General features: G+C 32.6%; 1 pseudogene; it reads left to right on the top strand.

Annotated features, from left to right (window-relative positions):
• LOC106462742 overlaps positions 1-19,305 on the top strand; it is a 144,289-nt pseudogene that overhangs the window by 68,877 nt on the left and 56,107 nt on the right.

Genomic DNA, 19,305 nt, shown 5'->3' with positions numbered 1-19,305 from the left:
CAAACAAACAAACAAACAATCTATCAACAATTGGTTCATACATCACCAGTTTGAGCCGATCCAGCCTTAGAAACTAGGCAAAGTAGGCCTAGGGTGGCAAAAAATGTATGGACGGCGTGAAAAGTATTGAAGGGAAGTACAGAAAATAGCAAATTAGAGTCGGAATAAAGAATGGGAAGAAGGAACGTAAGAGGGAAGAGGAACATTGGTTAAAAATAAATATAATCAGAAATATTTGTCTTGTCAGTGGTATCAAAAGAGTAGAGAGAAATTTCAATATACACCAATGCTTGTTTCTTTCTTAGCTGCAGCCAACGCTTTCTTATTGTTGTAGCAAGTTCCGGAGTCTAGAATTATGTGCATATACGTAAAGCGCCTGTTAGGCTAGCAGCACAGCAAGAATTTTGAAATTATTTCTTCCCTTGTTAGAACAGTCTACATTTAGATGATTCCATGAGTACTTATCGCCTGCTCTATAAACAGGTGTGAGTGATATAGATAAGTTTTGTCTTCCCTGCTTGAATGAAGTGCAAATCGAACTAGAAAACAGTGTTTTGAATATTATTTTTCAATCACTCTATTTAGGCTATTTATTAGCGTTTGATTATAAAAACGTCAGCGGTGGACACCATCTATCTAGTGCTGGCTAGAGGAAACGGAAGGCAATATGGAAAAGGCCAGAAAAGAAATATAGAGGCTTCTTATAAAAATTCGTAATGAAGTTTTCAGCCAGTGAACGAATGTAAGCGTGTAAGCTAAAATGTAAGCGTGTAAGCTAAAATGTAAGCGTGTAAGCTAATGAATGTAAGCTAAAACTTCAAGAATTATGACTCAATATTGAAAGTATAAGTGAGAAATGCTAGGACAGCAGAGCAAGTATCAAAGACAAGGACAATTGAGTTCAGTCTAGAGTTCTGGGACTAAATCCAAGTGTCTTCTTTACGCCATGTTGCGTCTACTCACTCATTCTTGTTACAGGCACTGCAATGTTCTGTCGTGGAGTATTCTTTGTCTCCTTTTTTTGTAGTAATACAAGGTGTATTCATCTGGGATGTTTTCAAGAAGTTTGTAACTATGCCAATCATCATTCCATTCTCAAACACGTGACAATAGGCAAGAAGATGTGTATTCTATTCGCTACCAAGTCATATAAGTGTGTAATGTTTTAGTGTACTTAGCAGAAGACACAAAGCCCATCAGAACTCATAGCACAAAAATGTGTGAAGTTAACAATTTCGCATTTAACCTCCGAAACTTCAAATTTCTATGTTGCCTCGTGATATATTTTTTAGGTTAATAAAAGGAGAAAAACATTCCATAAACTTCACTCAGATTTATCATGTGCGATTCCTGTTGTAAAAACTAACATTTTGTTCTAGAAAAGACTCAACTTCGGGAAGAATTTGCAAGTGTCTTAACAAATGGAAAAGCTTTTAACTAAAGGATTGAGATTAAGGCGATAACAAAATAAACTTGTATTTCAATATTGAGGAAGGGATGAGCCCATTAAAAACTAGGAGCAACAGATTGAAATAATTTATACTGTTCTTGACACTGCTATGCAGTCGTTACAAAAAAAAAAAACTTGCTCAATTGAAATTGCACAGTAACTTATTTCTGGTACTATATATGTATATCTCAAAAATAAAATATAGTTCGGGCAACATCAGAAAAAAACTGCATGGACCCTGATGTTGCTCTTAAGCTCAGCGACCAAACATTACTTGAGATCCACAATGAGATAGGACCACTTAATTAATGAGTTAGTTAATTAGTTTTTGAATTTCGCGTAAAGCTAAACGAGAGGTATCTGTGGTAGTCGTCCATAATTTAGCAGTGTAAGACTAGAGGAAAGGCAGCTAGTCATCACCACCCACCGCCAACTCTTGGGCTACTCTTTTACCAACGAATAATGGGATTGACCGTTACATTATAACGCCCCCACGGCTGAAAGAGCGAGCATGTTTGGCGGGATGGGGACTATCTGTGCTCTGCCCACCACGGGTATCGAAACCCGGATTCTAGCGTTGTAAGTCCGCAGACATTCCGCTGTGACACCGGGGGGGGGGCATAAGAATTGTAGTACTATTGTTATTAGCAATTGTGGAGATATTGTTGCAAGAATTGTGGAAGTATTGCTGTTACAATCAACTTTGTTCAGGCATCGTTGCTACAAACAGATTTCTTGAGGTTTTAAATGTTTGTAAGAATTACTCAACTAAACATATCACTCGGGCATAAGCAGCCCCTGCTTTAGCATGCCAACTGGACATCAACACACGTTTTTAAGAAAAATGTAAACTACGGGTAGTTTAGTTTACTTGTTTTACACTATTAATATAAAGTGCTCTTTACAGATAGAATTTGGTGACCTAGATGGGGATAAGGCTCGAGGTAGTGGAGTGCCTCATGGTAACCCAGAATATCAACTGGGGCAAGTGTTGAACCGGTTTTTTCCACAGAGGTACAAGGACGTTATGACAGAGGAGTAAGTATGTCTCTATCTAGTTGCCTATCTCTCTCTGCCTGACTATCTATATATATATTTGCATTTGATCTTTCTTATATCTGTCCATCAGCCTTTCCATATTGTCCGTATCTGTCTATCTAGCTGATCTGTTTACGTTATGAACTAAATAAGTAACATTTCTACTTGTTTTTCTCGGAAACTATTTCTCTTAGATCGGTTGTGTTTAGAAGTCGATAAAGTTATAAAATCTCTTTCCGTGGCGGATGAAAGAATTTCAAATTTAAATTGACGTGATCCGTACGCGATTTTGACGTTTCTTTTCACATAAAACATTAACATATTTGTATAAAGCTAATGGGCTCTTTATCTTTATGCATGCCGGAAATGTACGAACACTTATAAAGCGCTACAAGTATTGTGTATAATAACATAGAGCTCTTTGCCCAGAATTTAATGAAGTCAGTCACTGTATTGGAGATTTATAGAGCAGAACGTTTTATCAATTACGGCAGCATAAATTTACTGAGCAAATATAGCTAAATAAAGTTATTTAGTAGTGGATTTAATTTCCTTTGTTTGATTGGTTAAAATAATTTCGACATTTATTCTTGGTTATAAATGTTAAATTTTGAAATATTTCCCTGCGTTAGTTATTTTCTAACGTAACTAGCTGATCCAAAGTAAAGATTCTTAGCTTATTGCAGACAACTGCAGGAGACCATCAAAAAGAAGTGGATGACTTTGAAAAGCAGAACGGTGCTAGACTGTGTTCGTATCTATTTGACCTGTGCACGTAAGTGGCCCCTATGTGGTGCTGAACTCTTTATGTCTAAGGTAGGTTTTATTCTTCAATAGAAACGCTCAAATTAACCTGAACATTTTTGTTAAGTATCGCGTGTAAAGAAAACATAAACATGTGTTTTAGTTCAGTGGAATCAGAAGTACACTACTCACAAAAATTAAAAAAAAATGAGGTTTCGATTTTTTTTCAAAATTAGAAGGAAAAAATATAGAGAGACGATGAGTATTTACAAAATGTGTTTATTACAGATATCACAGGTAGACAATACCAAGCAAGTAGAAAAATGCATGTACAAATAACAAAAACAAAGTTAACAAAGAAATGCCAATATTTGGTTGCACAAAATCAAAATAACGTATTAAGATGAACAAACTTAACAAAATGAGTCTTTAGTAGGTCCTCCTTTACTGTTTGTGACTTCTCGTCACTGCTGATGATATTTCAAATGCCTTGTTGTGGTAACACAGTCCACTCCTGGATGAGGGTAGCTCTGAGCTCCTGGACAATTGTAAAAGCAGGTTGTCTGTTTCTAAATGCTCTCTCTAGTAAATCAAACACATGCTCATTCGGATTTAGGTACAGTGACTTAGCAGGCTAACCCAATATCATTGTTCCTTTATGTCAAAAAATAGCTGCGTGATACTGGCGGTGTGAAGACAGGCATTGTCCTTTATCCTGCTGATACATGAACGTATCCCTGACAGTACTAGCAAATAGGGCAAACAATGGGTAGCAAGATGTCGTCTACGTAACGTCTTGTCGTCAGGGATTCTCCATCAACCACATAGACGTCTATACGTCACTCCATACACATGCCACCCCAGATCATGACTCAGCCACCCCCAAATACATCATTGTGGACAATGTTATAAGACGAATATCGTTTTCTTTCACGTCTCCAGATCCTCACACGTCGATCAATTGAAGATACACAGAACCTGCTCTCATCTGCGAACAGTACAAGGGTCCATTATTGAAAGGTCCAAGTAATATGTTCCTACGCAAACGTCATTCGGGCTGTTTGGTGCCTTGGGGTTATTTCAGGGCTCTAACTGGTATCCTGAACCTGAGCCCAGCCTCATGGAGCCTGTTCCTGACCGTTGAGCACGATACACGCACTCCAGTGGCTTGCTGAGGCTTATTCCCAAGGCCCCTAGCACTGCTGGTGTGGTTTCTAAGATTTGGTCGTCCACTGTATCTTTAGCCCTTCTACGACCCTGGCCTCCTGGTGTATTTGCCTGTGGCCTGGTATGTGCGCCACAATATATTGACCCCTGATTGTGACACCCCCATGACTTGTGCCACCTCAGTCTGGGTGCGACCTCCTGTAGCAGTGTGATGGCTCTGCAAACTTCGGTTTCAGTTAATTGATTTCTAACAGCTTTCACAGTTTTTGCAAAAGTCAATACCAGCAAAACAATTCATAAACCTAGCATTATCTCAACAGTAAACATTTTTCTTAATCAGTCAAAACTAGCCTTTAGTTTCGCACAATTTGGAATCTTTTTCATAAAGGTCTATTACATAAGGAATCATTAGTGCATAAGCTTGCAAACCCTAGGTAGGATTAATGTAATCCTCTACCATAAGCATGCTAAAGTTGAAAACATTGATAACTTGAAAATATGAAATTTAAACAAACCTCATTATCCTTTACTTTTTGGTGAGTAGTTTGTATTAAAACTACTATTTCCTTTAGTTTCTAACCGATTATTTACTTAAGAAAAACAATGGCACGTTTTATAACCTCAAAACTAAATTCGAAAAGAGGTTTTACCATCGGAAGTACAAAGCATGTTGGTTCAGAGCCCTGTAAGTTTTAAAACGTGTCCTACAATTAACCTATGTTTAAATGTCAAACCTACAAAAGCTTCAGTTTTCAGATTTTTATTGCAATGATAATAATTTCAGAAAATTTCTTCCTCCAAAAGCAACACATTTTCTGCATTTTGTTTTGACCCATATTATATTTCGGTTACCTTCATAATATTTTATTTTTCATATTTTTGATATGAGTCTCGCCTGACTGGGCCTGGTATGACTCGCAATATGTGGGTCGCGGGTATGAACCCCTGTCATGCTCGCCCTTTCAGCCATGGGGGCGTTATAAAGTTCGGCCAATTCCACTATTCACTGGTAAAAGCATAACCCAAAAATTGGCGGTGGGTGGTGTTGACTGTCTATTCTGTCTCTAGTCTATCACTGCTAAATTAGTGACAGCTAGAGCAGATAGCCCTTGAATAACATTGCACGAAATTAAAAAAACAAAAACAAAAAATCACCCGTCGTTCAGTTCCGTACCCTGTATATCAAGTGAAGCAAAAAGAAAACGCAAGACAGGTTTGAATTCAAACACCTTTGAAACAAATAATCCTCAAGTCCGTCTAATGATATATGAAGTTTTTGTAATCTAATTAAGAAATGCTGACACGAAAAGTCTTGAAGTCTTCTCGAGTCTTTCAGTTAGATATCGATACAGTAGATTAAGTCATTAGAACATTATTCACAGGATGAACAGTATTTAAAATTCGATTTATACAGTAACCCTTCATTAATGTATTTCATTTTTATTGTTACCATCCAAAAGTCCATTAAAATAATCATTCTATACAGTGTTATTAGCCAAAGATTCGTTGCTATATTCACGTGCATAATATCATTAGCTGAGCTTTGTTATTAATTACAGATTATTAGACAAGGTTTCTTAGTTTATTCATTATACACAATATTATTAGACAAGGTTTCTTAGTTTATTCATTATACACAATATTATTAGACAAGGTTTCTTAGTTTATTCATTATACACAATATTATTAGACAAGGTTTCTTAGTTTATTCATTATGTGCAGTGTTATTAGACAAGGTTTCTTAGTTTATTCATTATACACAATATTATTAGACAAGGTTTCTTAGTTTATAAACTAAGAAACCTTGTCTAATAATATTGTGTATAATGAATAAACTAAGAAACATTGCCTAATAATATTGTGTATAATGAAATTGTGTATAATGAACATTATTAGACAAGGTTTCTTAGTTTATTCATTATACACAATACTATTAGACAAGGTTTCTTAGTTTAGTCATTATACACAATATTATTAGACAAGGTTTCTTAGTTTAGTCATTATACACAATATTATTAGACAAGGTTTCTTAGTTTATTCATTATACACAATATTATTAGACAAGGTTTCTTAGTTTATTCATTATAAACAGTGTTATTAGACAAGGTTTCTTAGTTTATTCATTATACACAATATCATTAGACAAGGTTTCTTAGTTTCTTCATTATAAATAGTGTTATTAGACAAGTTGGCCCGACATGGCCAGGTGGTTAGGGCGGTCGACCCGTCCCACCAAACAGCCGTGGGGGCGTTATAATGTGACGGTCAATCCCACTGTTAGTTGGTAAAAAAGTAGCCCAAGAGTTGGCGGTGGGTGGTGATGACTAGCTGCCTTCCCTCTAGTCTTATACTGCTAAATTAGGGACGGCTAGCGCAGATAGCCCTCGTGTAGCTTTGCTCGAAATTCAAAACAAACAATTAGACAAGGTTCCCTAGTTTATTCATTATAAACAGAGGTATTAGACAAGGTTCCTTAGTTTATTCATTATAAACAGATGTATTAGACAAGGTTCCTTAGTTTATTCATTATAAACAGAGGTATTAGACAAGGTTCCTTAGTTTATTCATTATAAACAGTGTTATTAGACAAGGTTCCTTAGTTTATTCATTATGCACAGTGTTATTATTTAAGTGTCGTTAGTTTATTCATTATACACAATATTATTAGACAAGGTGTCTTAGTTTATTAATTATGCATAGCGTTATTAGTCAATGTGACTTAGTTTATTCATTATGTACATTGTTATCAGCCAAATGCTCGTCAGTATATTAGGTTAATTATGTTAATTAATATTAGGTCAGCTTTAGTTAGAGCTTATGAAAGCGTTGCAGATAAGCCAAAACAAGGTGTGGGGAAACAGAAAGAATGGCCATCCATGTGTTCGATAATCTGTACTCGTCGTTATTTGTTGATACCATTATGTATTTGAGCTTTTTTTTTTACAAAAAAATTCATTGCATATATAAGAAATCAGATACATAAATCAAATTTTATATTTCATTTTAATATTTATGAAGCTGAAACAAGGTCTAATGATGTTCAAGACCCCTGATTGGCAAGAACAACGTAACTTAAATTTAATAAAGAGTTATTTTAGTTATTTAGTTTTTATTGTTTGTCTATGTTATATGTGTAACCATACGCCATTTAATGTATTTTGAAGTACTGAAAAAGTTATTGAATTGAAACTTGTATGTTGCATACAAATAACAAAAAACTTGCATTTCAAAGAATTAAATGATATTTTTAGATAAAATTAATTTTAAATTATTAAGTTTTTGTATTTTATATTTAGTGTCAATAATCAAGATCATAACTCGTACTCTTCCTACGAAAAGACCCAATATTTAATTAAAATTACGTGATTCCGCCATTATCTATACTATCTTGCTTAGGTTTCCAAGATAGTTATAGATGAAAAGAAAGTCATGATTAACGGTACTGTTCGTTTGAAATATCCTACTATTTGTTAAGCAAAGATAACCTTAAGGATACACTTCACTACCACGTAATATGAATAATTGGTTGGGATGAGAGCTTAAAGCGCTATAATAAGGATTCGATCCCTGTGGATGGTACACCACGGATAGACCATTGAATAGCTTGTGGTTAATAATAAACAAACTCGCTGGAAGGCAGTTTTACTACCTTTAGGTTACATAATAAAGGTTTCTAACTGCTTCATGTGTATTTTCTGTTCGCGTATTCACAACATCGACTGAGAATCTTTTTAATGCTTCTCTGGAAACTTTGGATTGTTTTGGTAAGTTACAAGTCATTTTCTGTTTCTATGGAGAAATAAAGGAAGGTCTCTTGTGTCTCCCGCGAAGCACTCCAGCCCAGTAGAGAAGTATGAATAATTTTGTGTTTTTTGGCAAGTAATTTGTGTTGAAGTTTTGTGTTGCTTCGAAAACTACAGGACATTCTGTATTTCCCTAGGGAACTACAGATTCTTTTGTATTTTTATTTATTTGCCGAGTCTTTACTTGCTTTTCAGAACTCCAGATCATTTTGTATACCTTAGGAAAGCTACAAGCCATTCTGTGTTTCTCTGGTAAAATACAGGTTTCTTGTGTTTCTTTTGAGAATTACAAATATTTCTCAGCAGAATTACTGATCATTCTTGTGTTTGCTTCGATAAATAAAGATCATTTTGTGTTTCTTTGGTGAGCTGAAGGAAGGTTTAATTACTTGGTTGTAATTCACATAATGTTATTTATATGTTATATTGTACTTGTTGTAACCAAATATATGTTGGACAACAGAAAATTTACGTTTGAGAATAAATGTACACAAATCTCGTGTCAGAAATATAAATAATAGCCCATTACCTGTCAACAAACACATTAATAAGTGTATTATGGAAAATTGACATACTTTAGAAGATTTGTTTGTAATTAAGCACAAAGCTACACAATGGGCTATCTTTGCTCTGCCCACAACGGGTATCGAAACCCGGATTCTAGCGTTGTAAGTCCGCAGACATACCGCTGTGCCATTGGGGGGGCTACTTTAGAAGAACCTTTTTTTCCAAATACTTCCATTTTGGTATCCTTGTAAAAAGAATAAAAGATTGTTTATGAAAATTATTTTGTTAATAAATTCAAAGCCACATTAAATTATACATAGTTTAACATACAAAGGGAGTTTAAAACATATATAAAGCCGTAAGGTCAAAAAACGAGGGAAGTTTTACATTGTTAAGTCGGTTTTGTTTGAGAAAGCTTTATTGTAGAATCTGAAGAATATCCTGGATGATACAAAGCCGGTACTTTTATTCTTTTCTGTATTTGTGGTTTTATTTCTTTTAAAGTAACACTGATAACTAACGTAATGTTTATACTGTTTCATTTATATATATATATATATGAATGAAACAATATATATCGCATTACCGTTATCGGCTCAGGTTGTCAACTTATTGTCATAGCTGATAATGTCTGTAGTAATAGTACCCAAATGCGCTGAGGATATTCCGTCTATCATACAAAATCCAAACGCTGTAGTTAAACTAGTCAGCTGTCATGGAAAATCAAATAAGGGTACGAAGCTGAGTGCTTACACTCACAACGTCTCAGCTTCTACAGCCTTTCAGTTTCACTGTCTATAGCCAGATGTGGGAAGGCAGTTACCCTTAAATTTTTAAAGTAGAAAAGAAACCACTCTAACATTTCTACTAATTAAACTCCCAAACTCTACAATTACAAAAAGATGTTAAATAGAACTCTAAACCCTACCTTAAAAATTATTATATAGTTCTTACTCCAAACCTCTTTCCTTTCTCCTGAAAATTTATTCAAGTATAACACGGGAACGCCGAGATAAGCCCAGCTACTTGAAGCTAGTCTTTCCGTCCCGGTATACTGAATAAAATTATTTAAAAAAGTTGTTTAAAAATTGTTATTATCTACTCATAATCAAAGTAACTAACGCCCTCTTTATTTTATTTTTATAAGGTATTTTCTTTAATCGGGAGTTTAGTTTCTAAAATATTTTTGTATTTATTAAAAATAAAGTAAGGTATTTCTTTAACTGCTTGTCTTTATAGCCGTTATCTTTCAGTTTATTTTTAATAATAAAACATTATCCATAAAAAAGTATAGTTATTACAAACTATTAAGAACTGTTTTAGTTGAGATATAATAATACCTTTTAACATGATACAATGAATAACACTGTTAGGTGTGGGTAGACCAAGAATGGGAAAATTGAATTTTCTTCTTTTATCAAAAATAGTCAACCGCACTGTACCTTCTATAAAAGTAATGCCCAAAATCTAAATAATTAGCATGGACCTCAAAATTAATATCACATCTTCTTTCTATTGCAATTTCTGCATGAAATCTTAAGTTTGGTATAAAATTCATATTATGTATATATATTAAATCACCTATGTAATGGAAAGTGTAAATGTATAAGTTAGGAGTTAAAGTTTGCTTCACGAGTTTTCATATAAGAACAGATACAGGTTCCCATTGGAATACTAACTGTTTGCTTATATACTTGTTCGTTAAAAGTAATATAAAAGCTATAAATACAGAAATGGAGTATATTTTACATTGAATTCTACTAAATTTAAATTTGGGTATAGTCATTTCATTATTTATAAAATTATCAAACAAATCATTGAAAACCCTGATCAAATATTTTAGGTCTATTTTAGTATATAATGTAGTAAAGTCATATGGATAGATAGAACTGGCAGTTTTTTAACAATCTAAATTATTTAAAATTCCAAAACTGGAATGTTATTTTTAATAATCCAAAAATAATTATTCTGGTAATTTGAATACTGTGTTTTTATTTTTCAAACAAGACATCTAGAATATTGTTAAGTACAATGGAGACAGATTTAATAATTGTATTTAAAGAATTAGCAATAAATCTGAACTTAACGGGATTTTTATGCAATTTTGGAATTGCATATAAAAATGGTAGATTCGTACAAGAATAATCTATATGGATAATCCATTTTTTAACAGCTTTCTTTAAATTAGTAATAACATTATTTTTCTTTGAAGTACATTTATAAAAAGTACTTGTAGTATTAATTTTATTAAGTAAAATTTGTGCATATAATTTTTTACACACAAAACCAAAATTACAAACAGCTTTATCAATTAGGGTAATAATAAATTGTTTTTGAATTTATTTTATTTTTAAATACATTGAAAGAAACTTATCATTTATATCGAGATAAGTTTAGAGTTCTTGATCGATTCTTTATGGAATTAATAAAATATAATTTTCACTCAAAAAAAACATGGCGGATAATAGGATTGTTTACTTATTTTAAGAATATAATTATCAATATTTTACTCTTATTCTTTTTAAGATTTCACATTTTTTGTGTTTTTTAAAATTCTATATCTAGTACATTTCTTTAATATTGATTGTAATTCACAATCTTTGATAACTTCTAAGTTTCCTGCAAGATATCTCTAAAAACAATATTATTACAGTTACAAGATAAGTTGTTAACATCTATTTGATTACATTCTTCAATGAATTTTTTATAGTTAAAGAGGTCCTATAGGATTATTATATGTAAAACTGACAATAGGTTGAAATGATTTTATGGGAAAAATGTCTTCTTGAATATTCTTATGGATCAGGTAAGTTAAGTATAAATCATCATAAACTTTATGTTTAAAATCAATTACTATATAATATTTTTCTTTACTGAAAGGAGTATAGGTATACATTTACATTTTAATCTAAATTAATTAGATCTGTAATAAAATCTTTAACATGGAAATTTTTAAATTCAAAGTTAAACAGATACTTTGACAAATAGTTGAGTTTTACATTTGTTAATTCAAATACTTGTTTTAATACCAATTTCACCAGTAAAATTCAGCTTCTTTTTTCTCAGATTATTTGCAGATAATTGTATGTTTCTCTTGTGAACTATAGATCGTTTTCTGTTTCCCTGATGAATTAAAGATCGTGATAGTACTTGACTGTACTTAATTCCTTTCTCTTTAATGCAGATTGTTAAGAATACAGTTACAGTGTACAGTAAAAAAGATATCGGTTGATTCTATCTTGTAAAGCCGAGTCACGGAAAATGATGGTATTTTATATGTTGGTTTTGTGAAACGTATCAATGTTACATAATTTATAATGAAGATGAAGACGGTTGATAAAACAAAAAAAAATTATTTACAAGGTTCCAACGTTTCGGAATAAGTTATTCCATCTTCGACGAAATCTGAAAATTGTGTTACTAAGATGATTATTATTAAAACTATAATAACATAATCATTAGTTAACTTAGTTATTAAGAAAAGTGGTAAATGGACGGATGAAACGATGTTTATATATAATTACACAACAACTGAGTTGAGTGTTAAAATTTAGATCTAAAGAGCTTTGTGAGTCGTTAAAGGGTCGGACCTTTTTTCGCTATGAGTAGACTTTCTTTAATGTAGAGGTCAAGGTCTGAAGATTCTGTGGTGATGATAGAGAAATCGTTAAATGAAATATTGTGACCTGTGGTTTCAGAATGTGAGCCAATGGATGAGTGGCTGGGTTTAAGTAGTGGATGGTTGGTTCTGTTAGATACTCCTAAATGTTCACAGACTCTAGTTTTTAAGAAGTACCAAGAATTGTTTACGGGTGAAACCAAGATAATGTTCAGTGTCAGTGGGAAAGAGAAAGTCCACAATTAAATTTGAAGTTCCATTAAGGGGGATATTGGTATACAGAGATTTAATATCAAAACTGGCCATAACATATTGATCAGCAAAGGGAATTTTAGAGATTTCAGAAGCAAATGTAAAATAGTCGGTAATCGTAAATTCGTTCAAGGTGAGGGGGTTTAAGGATAGGAACGATAAATTTTGACAAGTTGTAGTTGCAAGAGCCTAAAGCGGAGAGAATAGGGCGGAGAGGGTATCCAGTTTTGTGTACTTTGTGTAGACCATAAAGAATACCGGGTTTGGTGCCACATGGAGCAATTTGTTGAAAAGTCGTTTCAGATATAATATTTTGACTTTTGAGGGACTTGAGGAAACGTAGGATCTTATTTTCTCTCTTAAAAGTTAGATATAACAACTCTGTATCTAGTTTTTTAAATTTACAAGGGTCACTGAGCTGGTGGTTTATTTTATCAATATTGTCAGCTTTCTTCACAATGACAATACCATTGCCTTTGCCTGTTTTAGTAACAATAATGTCTTTGTTTTTAGACAGAGTTTTAAGGGCTTGTAGTTCAACATCGTTTAATGGAGAAGTAGGACGATAGGAATTATGGTTGTAGAATGAGAAAATAGCAGTGTTTTTTAGTTTGGTTTTTATAAAGTCTTACGCTGTATCGTTATTCGATTTAGTAAACACTGGAAAGGAAGTAAGGTTTCTGTAAGCTTTTTCGAAATTGTCAATATAATTAGCATAATATAATTTGAAAACTGGAATTCTAAAGTTAAGTCCTTCGATTAGGGCTTGTTTACAAACATCATCAAGTTGAAGATCATTCAGAATAAATATTACATTATCAGGATTAAAACCTGGAGATGAAGGTGAACTAAGTCACAGTTTTTGGAGTTTTCTGTTTTGAACTTGTTCCTGTCTGGTTATTCTTATGGATTAAGCACGTCAAATGTACAAAATCAATGTACGAAACGTACTTTCGAAGATCTTGGTGTTGTCTTTCTAGGTTAGATAGATGTCGATAGTGCTTATGTTTCAGTTTAAGTTCTTCCTCTAGAAGTCGGTGTTGGTAGGTGGCGTATCCAGATGAGTTCCGGAGTTTGTCATTTGCTACTTTGAAACGATGGAAAGATGGCGTCAGTTTATGTTGTGTGCATTCTGTAACAAACTGGATATCGATGGCGGATTTTTTTTAGTCTTTAAATCAATTTTTTCACACCACATATAAACATTGTTTCATCCGTCCATTTACCACTTTTCTTAATAACTAAGTAAACTAATGATTATGTTATTATATTATCATTTTAGTAATAATCATCTTTGTAACACAATTGTCAGATTTCGCCGAAGATGGAATAACTTATTCTGAAACGTTGGAACCTTGTAAATAAAATGTTTTATGTTTTATCAACCATCTTCTTCTTCATTATTAAACTTCGGTTTCCCCATCATGAATCCATTGCTTACATAATTATAGTTTGAATGAACCAGTCTTAGAATGCAGGACTAAATGGCTCAATCATTTAATTCATTTTTACCTAAGGAAAACAATGTTGATTTAAACATTAAAAAAAGACAACTACAAAAACTATGCAAGAAGTGCAGATGGTGATTAAAAAGCGTATTTGATTTACTTAAGCTCCAATATTATAAGACGAAGCCATTGTCGGCATTCCATTGTTTTAAATACTGTGCGATATTGAACGGAAATCGTTGTTAGCGTACAACCATTTTCTTCACCCTGAGATTAAGAAACTAAATCAGTTTTAGGTACGCCATCATTTTGCACACTTAGATTAGGAAGCGGATTCATTATTGGTCCAAAGGCTTAGCTTGAACCTATATGGTGTATACTCTGAGATTATAATATAAAGTCATGCTTAGATTGAAATTGTACAATGTGTACTCTGAAATTATTATATAAAGTTGTAGTTAAGTTGCCTTAGTATTGTAATATATAATATACGTGTAAGAACCTTATCTTATGTTGCTTACCCCAGGATTTTGATTTGGTTCTTAAACTTATCAATTTCCATGTTGAAATGGTTTTATTTGTAAAATACTTATATTTTTTATTAAGGTAAATATTATATTATATACACCTAACAGAACTGGTCTTAATGTTATAGGTTTTAAAATGTCCCATAATAATAGGGGAAAAAGGGGTAGATATTGTTAAAGCACAACAGTTAACTGAACAAACCAAGGTGTAACAGAATACTTCTGTTGTGGAAGTATAAGATCCATATTCATGTATTCGTTAGAAGCTACACGCAATGGGTGTGTTTATATACATATTTATGAACAGAAGTTATTTGCCTTTGCATTATAAAATAAATGTAGTTTTTAATTTTTCCTTTCATTTACGCGTAAATGAGGAGTGGAAGTTAGAATCTTTTAAGGTTGAATTTTTATAGATAATTCTTATATATTTATTACTGTGAATAACTCATCGATCAGTTGTATAACTAAAAAAGCATCTTCTGTATAACATGTACGATAGCTGTGATTATTGCAGCTGCAGTTACTTCATATGATTTTAGAGGGCGTTGTAAAATAAATATTTTCAGTACAGTTGTTCAAACGGCTATGGATCAATCTGTGAGAGCCCACTTGATTTTAACAGCGTTATATTCGTTGCTACTTCCTGTTGTATATTTGAACTCAAACATACACATTTTGCACCCTCGGATAAAGGTTTGTGAATAAATATTAATAAAACCTAACTGTGTTATAAAAGAAACAGATTCTTATTGAAGAATGCCTCCCCCTCCACACATACACACGCAGATATTTTTTATCAAAGGTGTACGTCATGTACTTATAATCTTGTTGAAGGTGTCTTTGCTTACACTCTTGCTTAATTTCTTTTAACGTGTGTTTCTGAAATGTTTGTAAGTATTTTAATTTTAACTTATGCGTAATTGTCATCAGACTGTTAGAGTTATTGGAAACTGTATTTATAGGTGGGGTAATCTATTATTCTGTCTACTCAGTTTTTAACTTTACTAATCTCAAAGACAGGTAGGTGGGGTAATCTATTATTCTGTCTACTCAGTTTTTAACTTTACTAATCTCAAAGACAGGTAGGTGGGGTAATCTATTATTCTGTCTACTCAGTTTTTAACTTTACTAATCTCAAAGACAGGTAGGTGGGGTAATCTATTATTCTGTCTACTCAGTTTTTAACTTTACTAATCTCAAAGACAGGCCGTTACTTGTTATTTTATTACTTGAAACAGTTTGTTTGTTTGTTTTGTAGTTAAGCACAAAGCTACACAATGGCTTTCTAGCGTTGAAAGTCCGCAGACATATCGCTTTGCCACTAGGGGGGGGGGGCACCTGAAATAGAATTATTAGTGATAAAAATTCTTATACGTTTTATCGTTTATATTTATTATTTCTATATTAGTTATTTCTAACAAATGATCATTATCGATTCTTAAGCATTATTAATTTGTAATTCATACGTTAATCACTACCATGAAAATTAATTGTAATATATTCTATTAATAAAAATATTTTATTATTTAAATTATTTCCAAGTACGTTTTTATCCACGTTATGTTTACTATTTTGTAACAATCAACCCGGTTTCTAGCGTTGTAAATCCGCAGACATGCCGCTGTTCCACTGGGGATGTAATAAAATGTCATTAACTTTTTAAAAGTGTGTTAATTTAACATCAGATTCGTTACTTTGTTTTGATATTCTGGTGTGTATTTTATTTATTTGTTTATTTTCTCGTTTTGTTGTTCGTTTAATGTATGTTACTTCGTTTCTGTATCTGTTTAACTTGTGTTACTTCGTTTCAATATTCGTTTAATATGTGGTACTTTGTTTCAGTATTTATTTAATATGTGCTACTTTGTTTAGTTAACGTGTGCAGCTTTGTTTCAGTACTTGTTTAATATGTGCTTTTGGTTTTAGTGTTTGTTTAATTTATAGCCCAAGAATTCGTTTGTATGATTTTATTAATGTGCTTCTTTGTTTTTTAATGGAATTTTTTTTCTAAAAGTCTTTTATACTTCCCAGTAAAATAATACACTATTATCTTGAAAAATATTTGCTTTATTCCCACAACATATTATTACCTCAAGACGGAATCGCTAACCGAACTGACTTTTATTTTGTTTTATTTTTGTTTTTGCACATACTACTGAAAATTTACTGTCAATATTTAATTGCAATGTTTTTCATCTATCTACGAAACCTAGAAACAGTGTATGACGAAGTTTTCCTACTAACTTGCATTTGTTTTCTCTATTATTTGAGGTGTTTTTGTTTGTCTTTGCACTGTACGATTATTTCCAATAGTAATAGAATATCAAGAGGAATATGAACAAACATATGTTTATTTACAATTAACATAGTACAGGCAAATGAAGGTTATTATATAACTGGGCACAATTTTCGGCCCTTATATAGGATCAAGTAGGATTCTGATCTCGGAATCACGTGATGTACATCTACTGTTCGTTATATTTCACCATTCTGAGTCGAAGCTTGTGTTTTAATAATTAATTGAAAACAACGTAGCTCACGTATTATATGGGTATCGGGGTTAGGAAATGTGGTTTTTGTTCCTATGGGTACATTGGTTACTAATATAGAATAATGCATTACGTGAATTAATACATTGCCCCACAAAGACATTTAATGTTTAGTGGCTCTATAGTTTGTTCATCGGTTTGTTTGTTTGGAATTAAGCACAAAGCTACACAATGGGCTATCTGTGCTCTGCCCACCATGGGTATCGAAACCCGGTTTCTAGCATTGTAAGTCCGCAGACATGCCGCTGTGCCACTGGGGGGGGGGGGGCTTGTTCATTGGTGATGCAAAGTAGTGAAGCCAATCACACAGACGTCACACAGTGCGTGTTTAAACCATTTTGAATCTAATCTTAGGAGAGTAATGTAATGTTTTGTCATACATCGTAATGTACTGTAAAAAAATTGTATTGTGCCTTTTTATATATTTCAGAAAGTCATCAATCTCTTTTCTTTATATTACTCTTACTATCGGAAGTTGTAAAAGTAACCTTTAGTGATAACAAGATACGCTAAAGTTACTATATCACTATTCATCTTCCAAAATTTTTATCAGTGTCTAAAAGGGTGTCTCTTGGAACTATACCACTGATACGTATGGTATTTCGATGATATCGCGTGCATTAACATGCCTTGGTTATTAGTCTTATTACACTTTACTGTTGGATATGGTTCTAGGAATAACTCGGTGTGGGTTTATGTAGGCTGGCGTCACGTTACATTCTTCCAATTCAGCGTGACGCATCTTCGCTCAGGAGGAAGAAGACGTTACTGATAAGTTCAAAACAACACTTAGAATAGGAACAACCACTGTCATTCGTTCATTTAAGTGACCTTTCTATTGGAACACTTAAAATGATGTATATGTTTCAAAACTCAGCTGCTATAGTAGTTTGTCGTCAGGAAGCTGTTATTCCATGTCAGAAACAAATATTTTATTTAAATCTAAAGGTTAAGAGCGTATGACACTGTTAATGTAAGGTGTTTTAACGCCTTTGCTATTGTATGGTGCAAGATTTTCTGATGATTCACCTTTTTTGTCATCGTAATTTCTTAACATTTTCAGAATTCACGTCTCTGGTCTTGTCATGTTTTATACACATATATAGTTTTAGTTTTATTTCGAGTACTGATTCTTTAATTAATGTTTTTTTTCCATCGTATTATTTCAGATGTTCGCATCTTTCGGTTTATATGTTTCTATTTATTCTTTAGTCAAAGTATTAATTTTAAGTCGTTTTTATAGTTATTTTTTCGTGCAGTTAAGTCATTATTTAACATTATTTAACATCCTTTTATTATTATTATTATATCCATTTCAGCTTTTCTCAACTATTTATTCTTCAAACCTCTTGGTTACTCCAAATGTGTTCAGTTGGAATGCCGAATAGCATGCTAAACACGTACCTGTAAATGTCAGTAATTAGCTTGTAAGAGTTGTGTGTTGTTTCGCACGTACAAGAGCAGCATCAGCAAAAGCCAAATTTAGTCATGGCTAAGATTACGTGGGAAGTTCAAAACATGATGTTTACAGCGAGTGAAAGTTGAATGAAAACGCTTTAATAGATTACGCTGATAGTATAGAAGTAAGTGTTATTAAAATGAAAAACCGCATTTTTTATGTTAGAAACAATTTCAATTAAGTAATCAGCTTTTAGTCATTTTTCTGACGTGGTGATGCAACGTTTATCTATCAGTCGATCGGTCTGTTTCTTTTCTCTATGCTTATTGGTTCTTTTGTCTATTGATCGGTAGGCCTGTATTTCTGAATACAAAGCTAATTTTAGAAGATATACTCTACGTAATGAATATATTTCTGGTACCTAATATGGCTAAAGAAACATCTTAAAACGGAAACAGCTGTTTTTACTACGTAACATCTTTAATACTCTAGTTTGTTTTCAATCTTGTATACACAGTATTATCAAATATACCCTATACCATGAAAAGAATCTTGTATACACAGTATTATCAAATATACCCTATACCATGAAAACAATCTTGTATACACAGTATTATCAAATATACCCCTATACCATGAAAACAATCTTGTATACACAGTATTATCAAATATACCCTATACCATGAAAACAATCTTGTATACACAGTATTATCAAATATACCCTATACCATGAAAACAATCTTGTATACACAGTATTATCAAATATACCCTATACCATGAAAACAATCTTGTATACACA

The sequence above is a fragment of the Limulus polyphemus genome, unplaced genomic scaffold, assembly GCF_000517525.1.
Source record: "Limulus polyphemus unplaced genomic scaffold, Limulus_polyphemus-2.1.2 Scaffold1237, whole genome shotgun sequence".
Taxonomy (NCBI): Eukaryota; Metazoa; Arthropoda; class Merostomata; order Xiphosura; family Limulidae; genus Limulus; species Limulus polyphemus.
This window is presented reverse-complemented; position numbering and strand designations above follow the sequence as displayed.